Here is a 22,430-nt window from a genome sequence, read left to right as displayed (position 1 = left end):
TAATGCCATTCCTTATGCAGCCAGTCCCTGCTATGAATGGTGTGAAAATGTTGCTCATAGGGTCAGTTGGTGCATGCATTTCAGTGGGCTTGGCAGGCTGATATGTAATAGCAACTTCTGGCTCGGTGAGGAAAGCAACGGGAAACCACCTCACTCCTCATTTCCCTAGTACGCCTCTTAAGGGATGCCTAGGCCATTTATGACAGTTGATGGCGGAGCTGTTGAGGATCCAACTAGCCTTCGGGCTGAGGACTAAACAAACATACATACATACACTCAGTCAGTACATCAGTATACCTGTTCAACTCCTTGCTTTTAAGTTTACCATTATAACTAATTTTTACCAGTGAACATAAATGCCACAATTCAACCAACTTATCTAAAAAGTTTCCAAACACAGTTTCAAAATCATTTTCTCCCATTTGAAATTCAAATACAAAGCCCCAGTTAATTTGTTTCAAATTTCCTATAAATATGTTAATATAATCATCACCCTGACTTTTTACCTACATCAGAACCGGTCCATTATTGTAAATTATGTCAGGCTGGTAAAGATATAATGATATAAGTAAGGATGAGCCTCCATGGCTCAGGCGGCAGCACATCGGCCTCTCACCGCTGAGTCCCGTGGTTCAAATCCCGGTCACTCCATGTGAGATTTGTGCTGGACAAAGTGGAGGCAGGATAGGTTTTTCTCTGGGTACTCCAGTTTTCACTGTCATCTTTCATTCCAGCAACACTCTCCGATATCATTTCATTTCATCTACCGGTCATTAATCATCACCCCAGAGGAGTGCGACAGGCTTTGGCAGCCAACACAATTCATATCCTCGCCGCTAGATGGGGCTTCGTTCGTTCCAAAAAGGGACAGACAGTCAATTGTCGTGTTGAGATGCATACAGACTTGTGTGTTGAGTTCACGCTTGTTTGTAACTCATTGCATGTTTCTTTGTTCAAGTAATATTAGGTGTGTAATAAATCTCTCTCAAATCCTACAACTTAGGGGGCTTGCCCGGGATTAGGAAGGATCGAGAACTTTCTGAAATAATGATACGGTAAGACGCAATAATAATGGCAGATGCTGGCTAATGTAAGTAGACTTGAAATTATTGCTTTTGGTGCAGTATAATCAAAGTGAAACGACGTTATAGAAGAATGAAGATGTACAGTGTTCAAATCGATGATGACGATATTGAACTATAATGGAAATTGACTGTTACGTGTCAGTTAACAACACAAGATAAGAGTAAATACGCCAACAGCAATCCACAACGAAAATGCTAGGAGACATTCAGAGAATAAATCTACTGTGTCTATGTCTGCTATTAAAACGCTGCATAAATTTATATATAGTAAGGAAGGTGACCGGCAGAACCGCAAGATGTTACAAGAGTTTGAGAATTTCAGTTTTCAGAAGGTTCCGCCGAGTATGACGATAAGGTTAAGTACGTCATTGACAATTTCGCTGAACGTGACTTGATTACAGTGTGCAATGTGTTGTAGTTGGGATCTGAGGGAGATAAAGATGAGCTAACGAGGCGCATTTAACAGCACCTCATCAATTTAGAATTGCTGTCAAAACTTGAGTGTGATGGGGATGACGAAGACGATGAAGATGATGACAGCCAAGAACAAGATGAATATGCTGTACAATGCAGTTGGCGCTTAAAAACTAAAGGGAATTCAAGAGAGCACACTTGAATTAAGAAGAAAGTAACCTACAAATCAGAAGCATCTACAGAAGAAAGTGAAGATGACTTGCTTACAGACCATATTTCATCAAGAAAATGGGGAATTCAGGCCGCAGATTTGCACTGACCTTTCGAGATGTCGATGATTCAACACACACCTTTGATGGTAAAGGAGTGGATTACGGAATTTGAAGAAATAGCTGTTCTGATGGGATGGGACAACATGCAGCAATTAGTATTTGCTAATAAATCATTGTCTGGCTTAGCAAAACTATTCATCCAAAGTGAAATTGGTTTATCAACATGGAAGAAATTAAAGGAAGCTTTGATAGAAGAGTTTGATGTCAAGATGAGTAGTGCAGAAATCAATAGACTGCTAAGTAGATGGGAGAAGAAGAAGAAGGAAACATTACAAGAGTACCTATTCATAATGAAGGAGATTGCAGATAGAGGTGAGATTGATGATGATTCCCTGATACAGTACATCGCTGATGGTATACACGATGAGTCTGGCAGTAAACTGATTTAGTACAGGAAAAGTTTAAGGAAAAGCTATGTGACTATGAATGCATTGTTAAGAGAAGGAACTCAAAAGCTTTGAAAAAGGATGGAACACAGATACCTACTTGAAGAGACCTGGGTGGAGTGGCTGTTGAAGGAAAACAGAACGCAGAGATGTTTTAACTGTGGCAAAATAGGCCATAAATCCTCCACTTGTTGTCACAAAGACAAGGGTCTGAAATGTTTTGTCACAAACTGCACTCGCTTTCCTACCATTAAATTAAGAATTGCTAGTACCATTATTAATGCCTTAGTAGATATAGGAAGCAGTATTACTTTGACCCATGAAGACGTTTATGCAGATTTAGGAGCTCCTCCTCTGAGTAAAACTGATGTTACCCTGACAAGTTTTGGGAAGAATTACGTTGTACCTACGCCAAAGGCCATTTCCACGCTGAGGCCTTCATTGATGATTAAGCATTTGAGGCTGATATTTATGTTGTGACTAGCAGTACAATGAAGATCAATAATTGGAAGTGATATTCTACAGCAAGGTGTATGGTGTAATGTATATTGGAGGAGTGAATTTTATCTTGTGCTAGAGGTGACTTACACAACTGAGACTTCCAGTGTGTTCTGAACTAGCATTGATGTATGTAAGTTGGAAACTCTCATCCCACTGAACTCAACATGGAAGACTTGGCAACAGCAGGCAAAAGTGGTGTAAGTACTTACTGTGGTATAGGGATTGCAGAAAGTAGTTGGAAGTGTTCAACTGAAAACCTACTTAAGGCTCCCTTCTTTTCGTTACAATTTCATGATAAATTAGGAATTGTTGAAAATGATCCACCAAAGCTAACTCTGTTTGAAAACAAAAAGAAAGGCATTTACTTGACATTTCAATGAGTGCATTATTTTATGACTCTCTATGTGGCTGTAAACAATTGAATAGAATGTATTATTGGCCCTGTCTTTTATTTGCAAAAGATAAAAACTTATGGAATACTCATGGATACGATGATTTGAATAATGTTTACAAACCAGGAAAAAGACAGAAATTCTTTCGATCATATTGTCTGTCTAAAAGAGCTTCAATTATTTGGGTAAAACAATGCGAATTGAGTTTTGTTTAAGTGGATAGCATAAAATATCTATGGAAAAACACAATGAAACTGTTAAACAGAACAGGAAAATTACGTGTCATTTAATGACTACTGTTTGCTTTCTAGGTTCTCTGGGACTAGCTTTTAGAGGTCATGACAAAAGTAGTCTATAGGTATTTGGACCGAGACATCTGTGTTTTGATTTTGAACGTGTTGGCACATTACGACAATCAACTTTGAACCTACATGGGAACATCAGTAGTTTTTCATGGTACTTCCCTCAACATTCAGAATGATTTAATGTTCTTTCTCTCTCTCTCTCTCTCTCTCTCTCTGAGGTAATGACTATTACAGGCGCACTTTTTTGACTTCATTCTTACCTTACTTCACGAAAAATCAGAGAAATTATCTAGTTTACAAGAAGTAAGGTAAGCAATATTTCATTTAAATGCTTTCATAATCTTTCAACAACTGTCGAAAAGCTATACGTAATTTTCAGAACATTAACTCTAAAGTAAACAAATTCAATTCACTGGTACTGGAAATATTTGACAAGCACGCACCAAAGAAACAGGTAAGAATCACCCGCCATTCTTCCGCTTGGCTAACGGCCGAGATAAGATCTGCTATGGCCAGTCGTGACAAACTATACAGACAATACAGATAGACGCATGACACAGATGATTTCCAGCGATACAAGATTCTGAGAAACAGAACCAAGCAGTTAATTAGGAATGCTAAATATAAATACTTTCAGGAACTGATGAACAATAACAGCCCGAGACAAAAATGGAATAAATTACGCACGTTAGGTATAGGTAAAGCCGTAGAGCAACATGTGCCAAGCATATCGCTAGATGTTTTAAATGATCATTTCGCACGGCCAAGAATAGCCTCTACCTCCTTCCCAGAAAATTCACTACCCTTGTTACAAGAGCAGCCTGTGTATGAGCAATTCTCTTTTAGAAATGTCAGCTCGAATGAAGTTAAACGTATGATATACGCTATAACATCTAATGCCACAGGTAATGATGACATTCCTATATCGCTTATTAAGGATATCTTAGGAGCTGTTCTGCCTGACAAACGGAGTTTTCCCAGATGTTTGGAAAGATGCACTAATTAGACCCATCCCGAAGAGCTCCAAGTTGGATTCTCCTTCAGATTATCGTCCAGTATCCATTCTACCACCCATATCCAAGGTGCTTGAACGTCTAGTTCATACACAAGTTACTGAATACCTTACCAAGCATTCCCTCTTTAATCCCTTTCAATCCGGCTTCAGGAAAGGACATAGCACTGCGACAGCGTTACTACGAGTGACAGATGATATCAGACGTGCAATGGACCAACGGGACGTGACTGTATTGACATTATTAGATCTCAGTAGTGCCTTCGACACTGTTAATCCTCAGTTACTACTGCAGAAACTTCGAGAGCTAAATTTTAACAGTGTATCACTTCGTTTCTTTTTATCTTATCTTGAAAATCGCCGGCAACATGTAACAGTTGGAAATTTGAGTTCAGGATGGCAAAGGAAGACCCTCGGCGTCCCTCAGGGGTCGGTTCTCGGACCACTGCTATTTATCATCCAAATTAATGATATATCAAAAGCTCTTAAATTCTGCAAATTGCAAGTGTACGCGGATGATATACAGATTTACTATCATTCAAAACCGAGTGATATTGATACTGCAATTACTAAAATAAATTCTGACCTTCAACATCTTAGTGACTATGCAAATAAAAACAGTTTATTAATGAATCCAAATAAGACTCAAGTTATTATTATCGGTACCAGTAAAAACCTTTATTCCCTCAAGCAACAGAACATCCCCCCAATAATTTTAAACAATAAAATCATACCCTACTCTACTTCAGTGACCAACTTAGGAATTATCATGACTGAGACTCTAAACTGGACTCAACAGGTGATAAGCACATGCAATAAAGTACATAAATGCTTATATCCCCTGAAACGGTTCGCTAATATATTCTCTGTTCGACTTAAAGTACAAATAATTCGCTCTCTTATACTACCTATATTTGACTACTGTGACACTGTGTTGACTGGAATAACCTGGGACAGTAACAAGAAATTGAACCAGAGACTGAACAGCTGCATAAGATATATCTTTAATCTGCGATATGATGCTCATATATCACCTTATTATAAGGAGCTGTCGTGGCTTCGAGTGCACCAGCGCCGTGAACTTCACATGCTATCGCTTCTGCACAAAGTTCTTTCCACTAATACTCCCGACTATCTGTCTTCATCTTTTTCTTACCTCTCGTCCTATCATGAACACAATACAAGATCTGGTTCCTCTCTTGCCATACCTATAAACTGCACTGCTGTGTACAACCACTCCTTCATAATCTCTGTGTCTAGGTCATGGAATTCGCTACCTGCAAACATTAGAGAAAATCCTTCTCATTGCAAGTTTAAAGTGGCTTGCCGGGAGCATTTGCTGGGTAGATCCCGCTGACTTGCTGGATAATTGTTGAGTGAATGAAGGAATGAATGAATGGATTACTGCAGTTACATAATTTAAGTGCACGTTATTTTGTGTATTTTAAAATGAAGGATTCTTTCATTATTATTATTATTATTATTATTATTATTATTATTGCTATTAGTATTATTTGTATTCGAAATTATAAGTTATGTATATGTATACTCATCTAGTGGTTAAGTGTAAGAGAGGGTCTTGAGCCCTAACTTCGCCACCAATAAAGGCATTATCTATCTATCTCTCTATCTAAAAACTACTGTTTAGTTTTGGCGATGACCGCAAATGAATTCAATGACATGTTTTAGTTGACAGCTTCTTCTAAGTAGAAAACCACTCTACGCCACTGATTCCTTCATTACTTTTAGGGGATGATCATTGGTAAAATTCTTTCTGGGAGGGAACTTATTGAAAAAGGTACTCAGAAAAGGTAAATAGAGCATTTTCAATTAGATTAAATTTGTCTTCCTCAAACTCCTGAGGTTGGTGAAAATTACTAACGAAAAAGAAAAACCACACTTAATTGACTCTGTTAAGCATAGAAAGATAATGCTTTACAACTAAATGAATAAATAACAGCTAGTCTGGTGACAAGTTTCTAACAATGGAATGGAGCTGATGTCGTAGGATGGATAGTGAAGGTTTCAGGATGGAGAAGTAAGATGATGTGTTCCCATTTCAATGCTCAGAACCAACTTGTTTACTAGAATTTCTTAAAAAGAAAATCCTGAACAAGATTTCATCATCCATATTGTCTAATGTACATAAGGTAAGTATTACCAAAGTTTTGTATATGAATATAACGCAGATATTTGCACAGTGCTGGCGGGACAAGTTTGAGATATGGTGTTGGCTTAACTGGTAATGTGTTGTAATGAATGTTAGTTAGGGTGACCAACTCTCCGATATTTCCTGGAAACTCAATATTTTAGGTTTTATTTCTTTAATTTTTCCCATATTTCTGTAACAATCAACATTATTAAATATATATAATACCGGTACATATTATTATTCCTGCCAAACACATTCTGGTATAGTCTCTCATTGTTACTGAGTATCAACAGTTTATGCTCATAATGGTTATCAAGAAACAACCTACAATCAACAGAAAGTTTAACATGTAGTTATGGATAGTGGAATATCCATTTCTGCATTGTGGTATTTTGTATTCTTTTCATACTGTGAAGTGTATGTATCAGTATGTTTCCAGTTTATCGTCATGATATACTGAGTATAAAATTAAATCTATAGTGATTAGTGTGAGTGAAAGTGAAGGAAAGGATGCAAAAACTTCACCAAGAAGAAAACTAAATTCATGGTTAAAGTGTATTCCCTTCATTGTGTACCGAGCTTATTGTATGCCTTGTAAACATGAGTTCATTGTTAGTTACAGGCATAATACTGACTGTAGACAACATACTTCCACAGAAAGACATAAAAAATAAAGATGTGAAGATGTCTGCAAATTTACACCAATTTTTCAGGAATAGTAATTACTAAAATAATGTTTCAGGTGAGCTAGCATTTCATACTGTGAAACACAACTACAGAAGTATGGATGGTGGAAATAAATTTTTAAAGGATATTTTCCATGATCAAGTAGGCGAAGATAACGTTCTGTGGCCAAACAAATGCAGGCCATTGTGAAAAATTTTCTAACACCAAGAAGTGTGAAAGATTTCATCATTATGTTGAAGATTCAGCAAAATCAAGCAACGTTTTCTCCATTGCAACTGGTGCCTCCAACCACAAAAATAGAAATGCATCGATGCCTTTGAAATGTCATGCTGGCGAGTGCCTTGGACCACAAGAAGAGCCAATGCGGCTATTCTTCAGGAGCTGAAGATTGTAAAATGCCTTTCTTCTTGTATCACTGAAAGGATACTACAGTTCTTTGCTCACATTGCGAAACCACCTAGAGAAAATCTAGAGAAGTCAATCATGGAAGGGAAGGTGGAGGGCAGTAGACCACGGGGAAGGAATGTGATCAGATGGATAGGACAAATGAAGACTATCACCAGTTTATCTTTCCAATGTGACCTGAGCATAACCAAAGATCGTCCAGGATGGCAAAGCTACAGCAGAGATGTAACCAGCAAAGCCAGTGGGGTCACGACAATCAGAAATGAGTAAATCGATTTGTGATGATGAGTGGCATTAAATTAGGTCCCTGGACTTCATTGAACAGCAATTGTTAATCATAGTTTGATCAAATGAATCAATAATGAAAACTTATGATACACACAATTTTGATCTAGAACATCTAAATTCATATTGTGCTGGTAATGCAAATGTGATTATGAGAAATATAAATCTGAATTCAAATTACTTCCAGAAAAAATGAAATGAAATTGCGTATGGCTTTTAGTGCCAGGAGATCCCAGAACGGGTTCGGCTCGCCAGGTGCAGGTCTTTTGATTTGACACCCGTAGGTGACCTGCGCGTTTTGTGATGAGGATGAAGTGATGATGAAGACAACACATACACCCAGCCCCCATCCCAGGGAAATTAACCAATGATGGTTAAAATTCCCGACCCTGCCGGGAATCAAACCCGGGACCCCTGTGACCAAAGGCAAGCACGCTAACCATTTAGCCATGGAGCCGGACACTTCCAGAAGATGAGAAGTTGGTAAAAGCAAATTGCAAAACCACTTATTGCATATTGCTACAAAACATGCATCTGAAGGATTAGATGTAGATATTGAAATGAACATCCTAAAAATTTATGGAACCATTTTGGTATTGGCCAAAAGAAGAGTTGAAGGTTTTGATTTTGTTGATGCAAAGTGGTTGGAGCTTGTTTGCCTTGTGCCCACTCATTAGCTATCCCTAATATCAGCTGTAGACAGATTACACAAATCTGTTAACCTATTTACAATTATTTCAAAAGTGTTAATGACAGTTTAAAAATATTTCAGTGATGGTCCAGAAAAAGTGTGTTGTTGAGGCAATCTTAATTTTTTTTTTTTTTTTAAACATTGGTGTTGTACTTCTTCAATGTCAAGACTCTAGAAACTGCTAATCTTAGCATCATGGAATGTTGTACTGTAATAGAAAAACTTGGCAGAGGGTAGGATAGGTTTTTTGATGCTGCCACTGAAGATATTTTGAACAGTTTGAATCAAACCCTCCAGAATTGTATTAGAGACTATTTTTTTTATAATTTCTAATGTTGCTTGCAAAAGTACATTTCTAAGATTTTTGAGTTATCAAATGCAAATCCTATCCATTGTCTGCACAGTAACCATTAAATTTAAACAATGAAATTTCTTTCAGACATTTGCAAACTACTGTAAAAGAATTGAATATCTTGTAAATGATGACTGACTGTATGAAGAGTTTTTGAATGAAAATAGTAAAAACAGGAACAGAAGAAAGTTGGGTCAATATATGCAGTGCTTAAAGAAAAAAAACAAGCTGATGTACCAGACCTTAATAAGATTTCAGGGTTTGTTTTAAGCATCCCAGGCTCAAATGTTCACTGTGAGAATGCTTTTTCACCGATGAGCAACAAATGTTCTGATCAAAGAAATCAGTGCAGCTTAGAACTGATACATCCAGAGTTAATGGTAGCAATTAACCCTCACTGTGCACACTGATTTTAATGTGACGCAGACTGCACACTGGGGTCTGCTGGACCCAATTATTAAAATATGCATGTATACTTAATTTTGTAATATTCCTTTACAGATTCTACTTTCGGAATGATAGTGAAAATAAGAGTTTGAATTAAATACAGATTTATTAACCCACAAAAACTAATATAGTATACATTTTCTGATGGAAAACACACAAGAAAAGTTATGATTTTTATTAAATCAAGTAAAAAGTTTTGTAATTGATAAGATATAAAATAGTCTATAATAGACTTTGATGAAAATCAAGAGCAAATATGGACATGAAAATCACAGTACTTCATCAGTGGCGGTTCGTTACATTTTACTCTGGCAGGGCTGTGCCGTCATCTCCTCTCCCCCCCTCCAACAGCCCAGTTTTCACTGGCCAGCACCACAATAATTGTAGATGAAATATAATAATGATGATAATAACAGTAATAATAATAATCTGATGACACTGGCTAAATACTGTAGGTATCTTCTTCCGAGGCAGAACGATCACGTAGCGAAAATCAGATATCGCAAAGCGGAAAAAAGTAGAAACTTAAAGCATCGCAAATCCAGAAGCATTACAATCTACATACCCTTAAAACATCGACAATAAACATATACTTATGTTCACAATACCACTAATTTCATGACTCGATATACTTTTCAGGTTGAGGTTCAAGAAAACATAGGCTAATATATTACAACACATGTAGGGAAATGAAGTGAAGTGTGAAGACAGCAGAGCGAACACCACTAACAAGAAAACTCAACAACTGAATCCGAAAAACAATTCTAGTAGATTACGAAATGTCAGTCAATTGTTATTATAAGTATAAAATTTGTACTTCGATGATGATGATGATGATAATGACGGGATGAAGATACACATGAAAATAATACAAGAAAGTAAGTAACGATACCTTAGCTGACTTGCTTGTATACGAAATCCATTCTCCTTTCCTTCTGCTCTGCGAAGTGGTTGATACCACGTTCGTTGAAGTTAGGAACTGCCAACAGCTGTTTCTCGATGAAGCACATAGCAAGCATGTTAAGTCGGTCTTCCTCCATGGTATTCCTAGTGAACGACTTAATCCTTTTCAGCGTAGAGAAGCACCTTTCATTTTCTGACGTCATCGGAATTGTACAAACATTAGCCGGCTAACAGCTACTGCAATCACGGCTACTATGGCACGCAACTGTTTCACTGATCACAAACGACAATGACATTCACGAGAACAAATAAACAATGCACGCCCGAGTTCCTTTCGGCTTCCTCAGATCTTAAAGCAATGTGACCAACGTACAAATAGTGCCATCACCTTATGATTAGCCCGCTGTCACACAGGGCATCGAACGATCAAGAGCGACCAACTGGCATCGAGTACTAACGACTAAATTCATTTACCTTGTCACACTGCTCATCGATCGAGAGGGATCGACTGCACGGAAACAGCTGATAATAAAAATACTCCCGCCCAGTACCGTACAGGCTACATATGTATTCATATTCACGAGAGAAAAAGAATGTGTTGTGAAAGCGATAATTCAGGTGGAAATATGATTCTAACCTATGAATATATTAGGAGAAAGGAAAGAACCAGACGATCGCAGTGGACAAGGTAAAGAGCCATGGAGAATTCCACCAAAGTGTGCCTTCGTTGCGGAATGACGAAGAAAAATTCAGGAACTAGTACCGAATGCCCATCAATAATTACGGTATAAGGAATTAGAGGAAAAAATGAAGTCAATAATAAACATCAGGCAAACAAATTACAGGAAAAGTATAAGTTCTGAGGAAAGGCTGACACTATCGTTAAATTCAATATTCACAACGATTTTTTGGGGTTTAAAGTCAAAAGTGATGTTCACCTTCGAAACAACTACTGTATGTCCGTGGCAAAATATATCAAATAAAAGATTAGTGGCATTCTGCAGGATTCTAATAAAGTATTGATAAAAAGGACTGAAAACTGTTATGTACATCAATTTGAATTCATAATTTGAAGGTGCTACCATCAACAGTGGAAATATATTTATTTAGGCCTACAGGTTTCTGGACATTGGTGACTCATACAGATTTAGGATTGCTCACAATACATCAGTGGATTTGTTCCTATTATATATGATGCCATTCATAGAGCACTACAGCCAGAATTCTTGACAGGGTGAAAATTCCAACAAAAGCCTCACAAAAGTGGCTCATTGTACTTCAAATATAAGACTAATACCATTTATGCTTATTTGTTTTAATGATGCTGGATCTTGGGGCATAATTACTGTCTTTTCAAATGATATTTTGAGGTGTTTATTAGATGGAGGTTAACAGCTTTTTTTTTTTTTCATACCACTTGGTGAGATCCCACCTACCAAAATAATAGACATATCAAGAAATGCTTCCAGTCAAAATTTACATTACCTAATGTAGAAATAGTGTGTCAAGTTTCATTACAATCCTGTAAATAATTTTGAAAGAAAGAAAAATGCACATATGCTCTGAATATTGTGAAAATGATAAAAGCAATGGAGTTCCTTACACTGTTTCTCTCCCTCATGATCCTCTGCAAATCTCTTGTCGCCTCTCCTCTTCTTTGTTATTGTGCCATGTTCAGAATAGTATCATATTGCTTTCATGACAAGCATGTTGCTGAATTTCTGTAGGCCTACTGTGTTTTGTGCAAAGAATCCAGGTCCATATCCAAACTTTGCAAGAATGACAATCCTGTCTTAATTTATATCATTGAAGACTACAGCAGCTTCGAAAGCAGCTAATTTTACCAAATGGCTGTGAAGAAAGGTTGTCTATGGACATCTCTTCCGAAGTAAATTCTCTTTAGGATTCTGTGTATTCACATATGTGTACATTTCTTGAGGAGTTCAGGTGAGGCTAGTGCTCTGTACACAAGCTTAATAACTATAGGAAAAGCTTCTGGAATATTGTTCTAAGTACGTTGGCAGTGTAATAGACTGATACTTGTCAAAACTACATGTAAATTACACACAAGGTCTTGTTTATTACCCTCATCACTAAGCATAAAGTACTGTCTCCCCAAACTTTGCACTGGCAAGCTGATCTAATTGCTCACTTGGCAATAATAAGCCAATTAATATAAATCCTGCACTTCCATCCAAGTTACTGGTAAACTCCTTGGTACAGAGTAACAACTTTTTCCGCAAAGGTCTGGTAGGACTCTCTTTCTTACCTCAATGTTGATTTTGCCTTTCTGTGTATTGTTCATATGTAACTTCTTTACTGATATGAACATGACCAAGCCTATCTATCCATCCTGAAATACTTTCCTTATGAATCAGTTCAAGGAAAATGAAAACTTTGCCTTCAATTTCACCAAAAATGAGAACCAACCACTGCAAAAATTAATAGGTGCTAATAACAAGCACCGTGCCTTCTATTTTTAGAAGTGAAGAGTATGCCTTTCTAACAACTAAATAGACTACTATTGCCGTCTACAGTAAAATGTTATTTAGGCCTCAGGTGGTAAATGATTTAATTTTGCTATATCTTACATTGCCTGTCAAAACTGTTCGTAAATACCAATTATATAAATGAATGTTTGACAGAGTAGGGTGTATGGGCCTTGTAAGATCTTGGATTGACTTACAGGGTAATTAATCTACTCAACCTTTTATTACAAGCATGTAACTGTCATATGAATATATTTTTTATAAATAATGTACATATTCTGCCATCATATCCCCTTAATATCACATCACACAAAATACAGTTTTTTATGTTGTAGATTAAAATCTACAAAACTTTGGTGGAAACATCTGTCAAAATAGTTACAAATGCATTTTTCATCTTTGTTTTTCATTGTTTATATGGATCTACAGCACAAGAAATAAAATAATCAGTCTACCTTGATGCCCTCTGTAGGCCTATATGTTATTAATAAATTATAAGTACAGTAACAGACATGAAGGTAGTGATCGCTGGTGCAGACAGGTACAATGGCAGGAGAGTACTTGGAATGAGGAGATAAAGGCTACCTAAGTTACAAAGTTATAAGGTGGCAGGGAGGGATTCTGTTAGGTATAACTGTAGTAAGAATTTTGTCCTATGCAAACAACTTGGTCTATTGAAACTGTGCAATCTAATATTAATGGATCTACAGTACAAGAAATAAAATAATCAGTCTACCTTGATGCCCTCTGTAGGCCTATATGTTATTAATAAATTATAAGTACGGTAACAGACATGAAAGTAGTGATTGCTGGTGCAGACAGGTACAATGGCAGGAGAGTACTTGGAATGAGGAGATAAAGGCTACCTAAGTTACAAAGTTATAAGGTGGCAGGGAGGGATTCTGTCAGATATAACTGTAGTAAGAATTTTGTCCTATGTAAACAACTTGGTCTATTGAAACTGTGCAATCTAATATTAATGGATCTACAGCACAAGAAATAAAATAATCAATCTACCTTGATGCCCTCTGTAGGCCTATATGTTATTAATAAATTATAAGTACGGTAACAGACATGAAAGGAGTGATTGCTGGTGCAGACAGGTACAATGGCAGGAGAGTACTTGGAATGAGGAGATAAAATAGAACTGAATGTCAGGTTGAGAATACAAAACTGGAACAGGTAGATAATTTCAAATAGGTATTTAGGATGTGTATTCTCGCAGGATGGCAGTATAGTAAGCAACATTGAACATAGATGTAGTAAACCCAATGCAATGAGCTTGCAGTTGTGATCAACAGTATTCTGTAAGAAGGCAGTCAGCTCCTGGACAAAACTACTAATGTCTTTACACTGGTCTGGTTTCAGACCACCTGTGCTGTACAAACCTAGTGCAATGAGTTTGCAGTTGCGATCAACAGTATACCGTAAGAAGGAAGTCAGCTCATGGACAGAACTATCAATACGCTGGTCTGGTTTCAGACCACCTGTGCTGTACAACTGCTTACTACATACACACAGAAAGGACCTACTATATGTATTTCAAAATACTCCTTTCCTTGTAAACCATGCATGTTCTACCACATAAAATATACATATTAAGATGTTGTAATAATGCTAACAATTAATAAAAATTGGAGTTAAGGTTCTTTCCCATCAGGTGCTAATACACATAACTCACTGAGGATTCCAATAAATATTGATAGATAAGTATAACAAAAAATGATTTAATTTAAAAAGTAGAACAATTCTCAAGAACATAAATTTTATTAGATTCTTTCTTGGTCTAACACTGTATACAACAGTTTCTGAATTTTAACTTTGAAAACCCTTCGACCTAGTACACTCATTCTTTCCATGTCATCATGAAGACACTAAAAATAACATTGATTATATTTTCTTTTCAGTTTTCAGTATCTTTTCTAAATATTCACTTAACACATCACTGTCACTTTCACATTTCTGTTTCTTTTATTTTTAACTGCTGGCAAAGCTGTTTGTAGAAGCAGAAGCCACTGGACTGGAAGTTGAAGTCCCTTCAGTAATTTCTGAACTGTAGGAGTTAGACCCCTCCAACACAAATTATTTCTGCTTCCTCCTCCTCTATTTCAGCTTGGTGAAAAGGCTCTCATACACCAGGTGCCACTTCCATAGATGTGTTTGTTATAGAACTGAAAAAAATGAACAACATGTTAATGCAATTCTTCTAAATTGGAGCTACATTTTAGTCTGGACACAAGCCTTCTGTTTAAGAAATTGTTACTTTCAATAATTATTTTAGTAAGATGATTGTTGGGTTAGATTATATTATATTACTTTCAGTTATATCTGATAAATTAATGAACAGATAGGTGGAACTTGTGGCCTACAGACTGAATCTTCCCCTCACTCTTTCACAACTAGAACACTGGTCTGTAATGTAGGCCTACTTTTAAAAATAAATATTACAGAATTGTACCTTCTTCCAGCAATGAAGAGTTCCAGAAAGTTGAGGGCATTGAAGTAGACTCATTTTATGTTTTCTGTACAGCAGAACCTGGGAGGAGAGGGAGTATGTTATCTCTCCAAGTTCAATATCCAGCCCTCAGAATTTGCCATGTTTTGGCACAACTTTTTCCTGAAACAATGAATCAGAATATTGTGACAAAGAAAATATACATGTAGTAGGCCTACTTATGGCATAGGCCTACACTTATTTGTCATTAAAGGAAACAATGGTATTCATTTCATTAGGTACGAGATGGAGGTTAGGAAAGCACTGCTTATGTTTTCCAAACATTTCTTCAATTAAGTTACAAGAATGATAATTACTACTTCTCCTAGTGTAACTCTTTTTACCAATCTATTCCGTATAATATATTTTATCAATAAATAATCTAAGATAACACTATTCATAAGATAATCGTAATAAATCTAATAATTACTTACCAGTTTTTTTCCCAATTCTCCACACTATAGAATGCCATACAAAATTCACGGTCTCCCTATTACTATATCCAGGGAGTCTACGATTATACACCACTTTGTTTTCATACACTAAGCAAATTAATGTTTCGATTTCATCAACAGATGACTATGTTGCGTCCGCCATTATCGAACGACTGCGAGTACTGCGACTGAAAAACGGACACGTTTGTTTTTACAAACCAGTCGATCTTCATCGCTCGTAGTTGATCGCTGACGATCGATGCTGTGTGACTGGTGCCACTGCCCTCTGTAGGTTTGTTTTCTTAGTCGGTCGATCGCAGTCGTTCGATCGAGCCTGTGTGACAGCCCCCTTAGATTTTACATCTTTATTTTAGCTTATTTTTAGAAAGGAATTGTTTAAATAGTCAGTCTTATGGAATCCATTGTTTTGTAAACAGTTTTGGATTTAACGTCTAACAACAGTTAACGAAAGACGTGTGGGAAAAGGCCTAGGTACATTGTAAAGTAGTTGGCGACGTTGCTATGGGCTCTGCCGGACAGACCATATACCCTTCAAGTATTAAATGCTCTAAGCATACACCCCGCCTGCACTCTTCCTTCCCCTGACAAGCCCACATCGTCTTCCAAGGCTCCTCCCGCACCCCTCGCTCTTGTTAAACTCTAGGAACTTACTGGGGGCTCTCCTGTCAGCACCCGACCGCCTAATGTCTAAAGAGAAAACATTGTGCTGGACTAAAGAGAAAACATCGTGCTTGCTGAAAGGATGCCACGGTCAGACAGCCTTTGCCATGTCTTTGAAAATAAGAAAGCGAAACGTTTACAGCCAAAACAATAAACATAACATTGAATAACTGAATAACAGACTACCATAAGTTAGACTTTGCTACATTTGTCCATCTCTTTATATTATCAGCTACGGAATGAAATTATGTTACGTGTTTTAGTAAAGGCGGCGGGGCGGCGCCCAAAAGCTCTTCATGCACGAACCGCCACTGTACTTCATCTTACACAGCACTTTGAACTTGTCATTTTTTTCACACACACTCCTCGCAGATCTGTGCACGGTGTTCATCACACATAGGTCTCTTGCAGGAATGGCGGGTCAATTTAGTTTTCCTTGTCCTTACTTCTTGGGAAAAATTAACATCTCTGTTTCCTCAAAAGTCCTTCCTGTGGTTGTGGTTGTGTTATTACAAAAAGTGTATCACCACAGACACTTTTAAATATTTTAAATATGTATATTATTTAATAAGTTTTTTCAACACAATTGTAGACGCGAATTGTAATTTAAATATCATCCACACATATTACCTTACCCCCTCCCCCTTCTTTTAGAGCACCTAGAGCAATAGTTTTTATGATCCCATGGGACATAGTTTTAAGGTTTAATGTGCTTACTGTCCAAATGTTTTCATCTTAACTATTTTTATACAGCTGAAGATGACCACTAAGTGGTCGAAACATGTTCTGTGTGTGCTAATGTATTTTTAATTTTGCCCAAGGCAAAAAAAAAAAAAGTAATAAAGTATCGATTAGGTGGTTTTTAAATTAATTTGTTGATTGTACTCATCGAGCCCCAGGGGCTCTGAACTTTGGAGCGTGGGTTGGCGACCACGGGGCCCTCAGCTGAGTCCTGGCATTGCTTCCACTTACTTGTGCCAGGCTCCTCACTTTCATCTATCCTATCCGACTACCCTTGGTCAACTCTTGTTCTTTTCAGACCCCGACGCTATTAGGTTTGCGAGGGCTAGGGAGTCTTTCCTTTTCACGCCCTTCGTGGCCCTTGTCTTCCTTTGGCCGATATCTTCATTTTTCGAAGTGTCGGACCCCTTCCATTTCTTCTCTCTGATTAGTGTTAAATAGAGGATGCTTGCCTAGTTGTACTTCCTCTTAAAACAATAATCACCACCACCACCACCACCACCTGTACTCATCGATACGGTCATGAAGTGGATGGCTTGCAAAGCTAAGTGGCTGTCGACATTCAGAATGCTTTTGCTCAATCTCCTCATTAGTATGTTGAACAATAGTGTCAATAATCTGGGCATTTATAAGAAGAGACCAAGATTCTAACGGAGTCTTAGCTGTTTCGCTGGTCCTATAGGTTCAGGGAAGCGTTTGACTAGGTCTTGAGCAGAGGTTCTCCCAGTTCGTTTTCGAGGAACGGTGCTCCAAACATATCCATTCTTCCCTTTTAGTGTTCGAATGTTCCGTCTTACAGCTTTGTGATTATTGTCTTCCTCCCCCTCCTCTGTACTTTGTTCACTGTCACTTTTTTCATGATTCTCTGCATTGTCCTCTTCTTCCTCCTCTCACCCATCTTCATCAAAATACATTCTGTCTGAATTTTCATCTAATAACACACTGTTTAGAGCATTGCATATTTCCTCTTCTGTCGTTAACAGTTCAGATGTTGAAGCCATACTAGGTTACCACTACCTATCAGATAATGTCCTCAGCATCAGAAGAAAACATTAGAACACAGTAATAATCTATCGAGTATAACTAAAAGAACTCAAGTCACAAGATAAACAAGTTTGTAACATGGACTGCACACTGGGGTCTAGCTCACCCGAACTCAACTTCCAACTGCTTTCACACCCTCGCTAATATTGAGTGACCTTGCCATACCTTGGTAAGGGTGGCACAGGGGTGCCAACGGAGTTTAGAAGTGGGAAAGAAAATCATTATCACAAATAATAACACCTTATGCAATTAAAATTTCTGCTAGGTCTGTGGGACTCCAGAGTGCAGTGCGAGAGTTAACTATGATTATAGCTATAAAAAGTTTTTGAAATTTGCACAAGAAGATTTATGAAAATGCTTGGCTCTGCAACATCAGTCAACAAATAAGTACATGTAGGTTGGTACTAAGAAATACAGTACCGGTATACCAGTTTGTACATTTTTATCCTGTACTGTGGTCTCTAAATTATATGACTGTAACTTAATTAATACATTATCCATTACATTAACATATCCTAGTGACAACACACCGATAAAAATATGCAAAATTTGTCGAATGTGTGTCATTAAAATCATGATGGTGAAGTGAGCAGAGATATGAAGGACTACAATTTTTCCAGTAATTATTCATATTGCTACAGTCAAAAAAGAGAAGTTAAATGACAAACAATTAATCTGATTATTACAGTACATATGCCATGCAAAATAAGCCATAGAGACTGAGATTCCTTTAGGTGCCAAACCTTAATGAAATTTTAGGTTTTGTTTTAAGCATTCCAAACTCAAACGTTCACTGTGTGAGTGCTTTTTTACTGATGAGCAACAAATGTTCTAATCAAAGAAATCGGTGCAGCTTAGAACTGATAAAGCCATATACTGATTCACCATCCTTGGTCTATGATTGTTAAGCTCTGGTTATAGGTGGGCCGGCGTAAGGTGGCACATGACAGCTATGTAAAATGTTGGTCACACTGCAGTGGCGCACGAAGCGATGTTGCCGCCATAGCAACAGCTGATTGCACGACACGTAAGATTTTATAAACATGAGAGAAATGTTTTTAATGCCATCGCGATGATACACGATACAAATGAAATCGGCTGACAACAATCGCACTTTCAACACACCGATTAAGTTTACAATTAAATATATCACACAAACTGATACAAAATAAATCTACTACAAAGTTCTTATTATCGCAATGTTAGAGAATGCGGAAGAAATCGGCAGACAAGAAACTCGCTTTAAATACACCAATAAATGTTACAATAATATACACCGGTGCTAACACAAAATATTTCGAGTAAAATCTATTAAATTTACGAAAATTCAGAAAAGTCATTTTTTTTTACCTTAATCACATTGGTAGAGGCTCTATACCCTCCAGATCACTGCCATCACTACCGTCACCTTCGTTGTTGTTGTTGACGTCGTCATCGTTGTCCAGGCAGATCATCAACTCCTGACAGTCACTGATGATGCCACCTATGGCCATTGCCGAGTTAATTAATGTTGCGACATGGCTAACTTTCTTCCTCCACGAAGCCGCATCCACTAGAGCAATACCCTCTCGGAACAGTCTTTCCACTTCAGTAATTGTGAAGGATTTGTTATTTGTACATACGTAACGTTTCTCACCACTCCATACCAATTCAATAGGGTTGAAGTGACAGTGGTACGGCGGCAACCTAACAACCTCGTGTCCTTGTTCCTTCGCTACCTCATCGACTACATACGTCGGTGAAACCGGTTTGTTATGTTTCACCAGTGCCCCATATGCGCTGGGATATTTCTTGCCTGCAGCCATTCTACTAACAGTTCTTTATAGGTGCTTGAAGTAGGGGTCTTGTCCATTATTATGGAGTGGTAAGGTGCATTGTCCATAACAATGACAGAAGAGCCTTTGAGCTGTTGCAGGAGCTTCTTAAACCAATCTAAAAAGCGAACATGGTCCATATCTTCGTGGTAATCACCAGTTTTTTTTGGATCGGAACATTAGAAGACCACCTTCCACAAAACCACTGGATGAACCTGCGTGCGCTATTATTAATCTGGCGCCCTTCCCAGTCGGTTGATTACCGGAGCTTTTAGGACTGTCATCAGTCCAAGATTTATCAATGCACTCCCCAGCATTCACCCATGTCTCATCCAACCATATTACCCCATGGAGATCCTTACCAACAAGTTTATTTAGAAAAATACTTCTAGCCATCACGATGTGCGACTTTTCAAGAAGCAGTTTTCTTCCGTTCAGTTTTTTGTATCTGAAACCTAAGGCTCGCAATACCGATTTTAAGGAAGTTTTACCCCCGGAGAAAAGATTTTCCTATTTAAGGGAGACTAGTAATTTTGCCACCATAGGGTATTCTTTCCTGTTGTAACAATCGTACACGTGTCTACGTATTGTATCAGCCTGGAAAGAATCAATTCCTGTTACAGGAGTTGGCTTAAATCGTTTCTTTCCTGGAGTGCTAAGAAACAAGTTCCCACTCTCAGCCCTGTTTCTGCTACTGCTAGGTTCCCCAGTCCTTTCTTCCTTCAGTTCCTGGAGGAGAACACCTTTCTGAACAACAGTCTGCTTTGAAAGCCCTAATGTTTGACTTGTACATTGCACGACTTGATCTGCAGGAACAGAGGGACGACGATGCAAGCGTATGAATTCCTTCTCCCTCTCATAAAACTCGTGAGTTCTCCGCACTAATTCACATGCCTAACTATTAAGCGGCACTCCTCGGTGCAAAGGATTATCACTTCGCGATTCATCATATTGTCGTTCCCGTGACATCGCACTGCACTAGTTACAAAAAAATCACAGTTATCTCACAAAAAAACACCAGTTTCATCAACGCGCGAATCACACCTGACCAAGTGTTAGTGACGACAGACAAGCGGCAACACTTCAATACAGAAGTCAAGGTAGTTATAGATGGCACCACTATACTAGCCATATTGCCAACAACAACCAAATGAAAATAGTTCATCTTTATTTTGCAGCTCGCTTAAACATTACATTTTTTTTTAAATGCTCATGTTTTTGTAAGTACATAAAACGTTCTCTACAGAATTAAATACGAACTAATATGTATAAAATCCATAACTGTATCTGACATAAAAAGTAATGGATTGGTCGTTCTGATTGACGGGTGACGTTCTTCAATTATTTTTTGTAGTAGTGCCAACATGAACTATAACTGTCAAGAGCAACCTTGTACCGGCCCATAGTGATTTTTGATACTTCAATACTGACCTAGTATACATTTCTGTAATGGTCTATGACAGGTCTGGTGACAGACATGTGCTGCGGCAAGAGAAACAAGTGGCAACCCAGCGTTCAAGTATGACGTCATGTTCCCCAGCAGATCCCTGCCAATTAGCTCAAGAACATTACTTCAGCAGCAAAGGCCAATGTATAAATTAACACACATTGTAACAGAGTGGCAGAGTTTTTGAGTATGAACAGAACAGTCCATTCTGAATTGCGGAATAATAGAATGGCAAAAGAAGGTGCCCAATACAGTGGTACCTGACAGTAAAGTACCGGTGTGTTTGGATATTCTCTTACATAAACAGGTACACAGACAGGCCATGGAACACCAAAAGGTAAAGGAAATTAGTCAAAAACTAGCTTACAAACTGTACATGCTTGAACAAGAGGGTTGGATGTATGTAGGCCAGACAAATAGATGAAGAGAAAGCTTTAAGACTGTGGACTGGATCTGTTTGATACTTTCATATGTATGGCAGGAAGAATTTAACTTCATATACGAGAAAAGAGTCAAAGTGGAGGTACTGTTGAGAGTTGGACTTCAAGGGAAAAGAGAATTTCAATGCAGGCCTTGCAGATTGAAAGGGACAGAGAGGCTGAATCTGGAGAGTTGAAACTGATTAGGAATCAGGATGTTTAGAGAACAGAAAAGGCTAAGTTTATCCAAAAATAGGTCTCGGAAGATATGTATATGAACTTTCCTGATCATTAAAGGCTGAAAAAACTGTGGTGGGAAATATTATTCAAATGAAGTTACTTACGGAAGTAATCAAGTGAACTAGCTAGGCAGTGACATATATTTCTGAATACAATTTTAACAAGAATTACTCTCATGTCAAGTTCCTAACGACACCCTCCTGAATACCAGAGTTCTCTTGATTATTACTTACTTTCACCTTTGCCACTTTCCTGCATTCTGCCATTTGCTGCTTTCT

The 22,430-nt window shown here is 37.8% G+C and overlaps 1 pseudogene; it reads right to left on the bottom strand.

The window, feature by feature from the left end:
- Positions 1-18,577: 18,577 nt before the first annotated feature.
- LOC136877739 (uncharacterized) lies at positions 18,578-22,418 on the bottom strand (annotated as a pseudogene).
- Between the last annotated feature and the right edge of the window lie 12 nt (positions 22,419-22,430).

The sequence above is a fragment of the Anabrus simplex genome, chromosome 7 (assembly GCF_040414725.1).
Source record: "Anabrus simplex isolate iqAnaSimp1 chromosome 7, ASM4041472v1, whole genome shotgun sequence".
Taxonomy (NCBI): Eukaryota; Metazoa; Arthropoda; class Insecta; order Orthoptera; family Tettigoniidae; genus Anabrus; species Anabrus simplex.
Note: the sequence above shows the minus strand (reverse complement) of the source record. Positions and strands in the feature narration are given on the sequence as shown.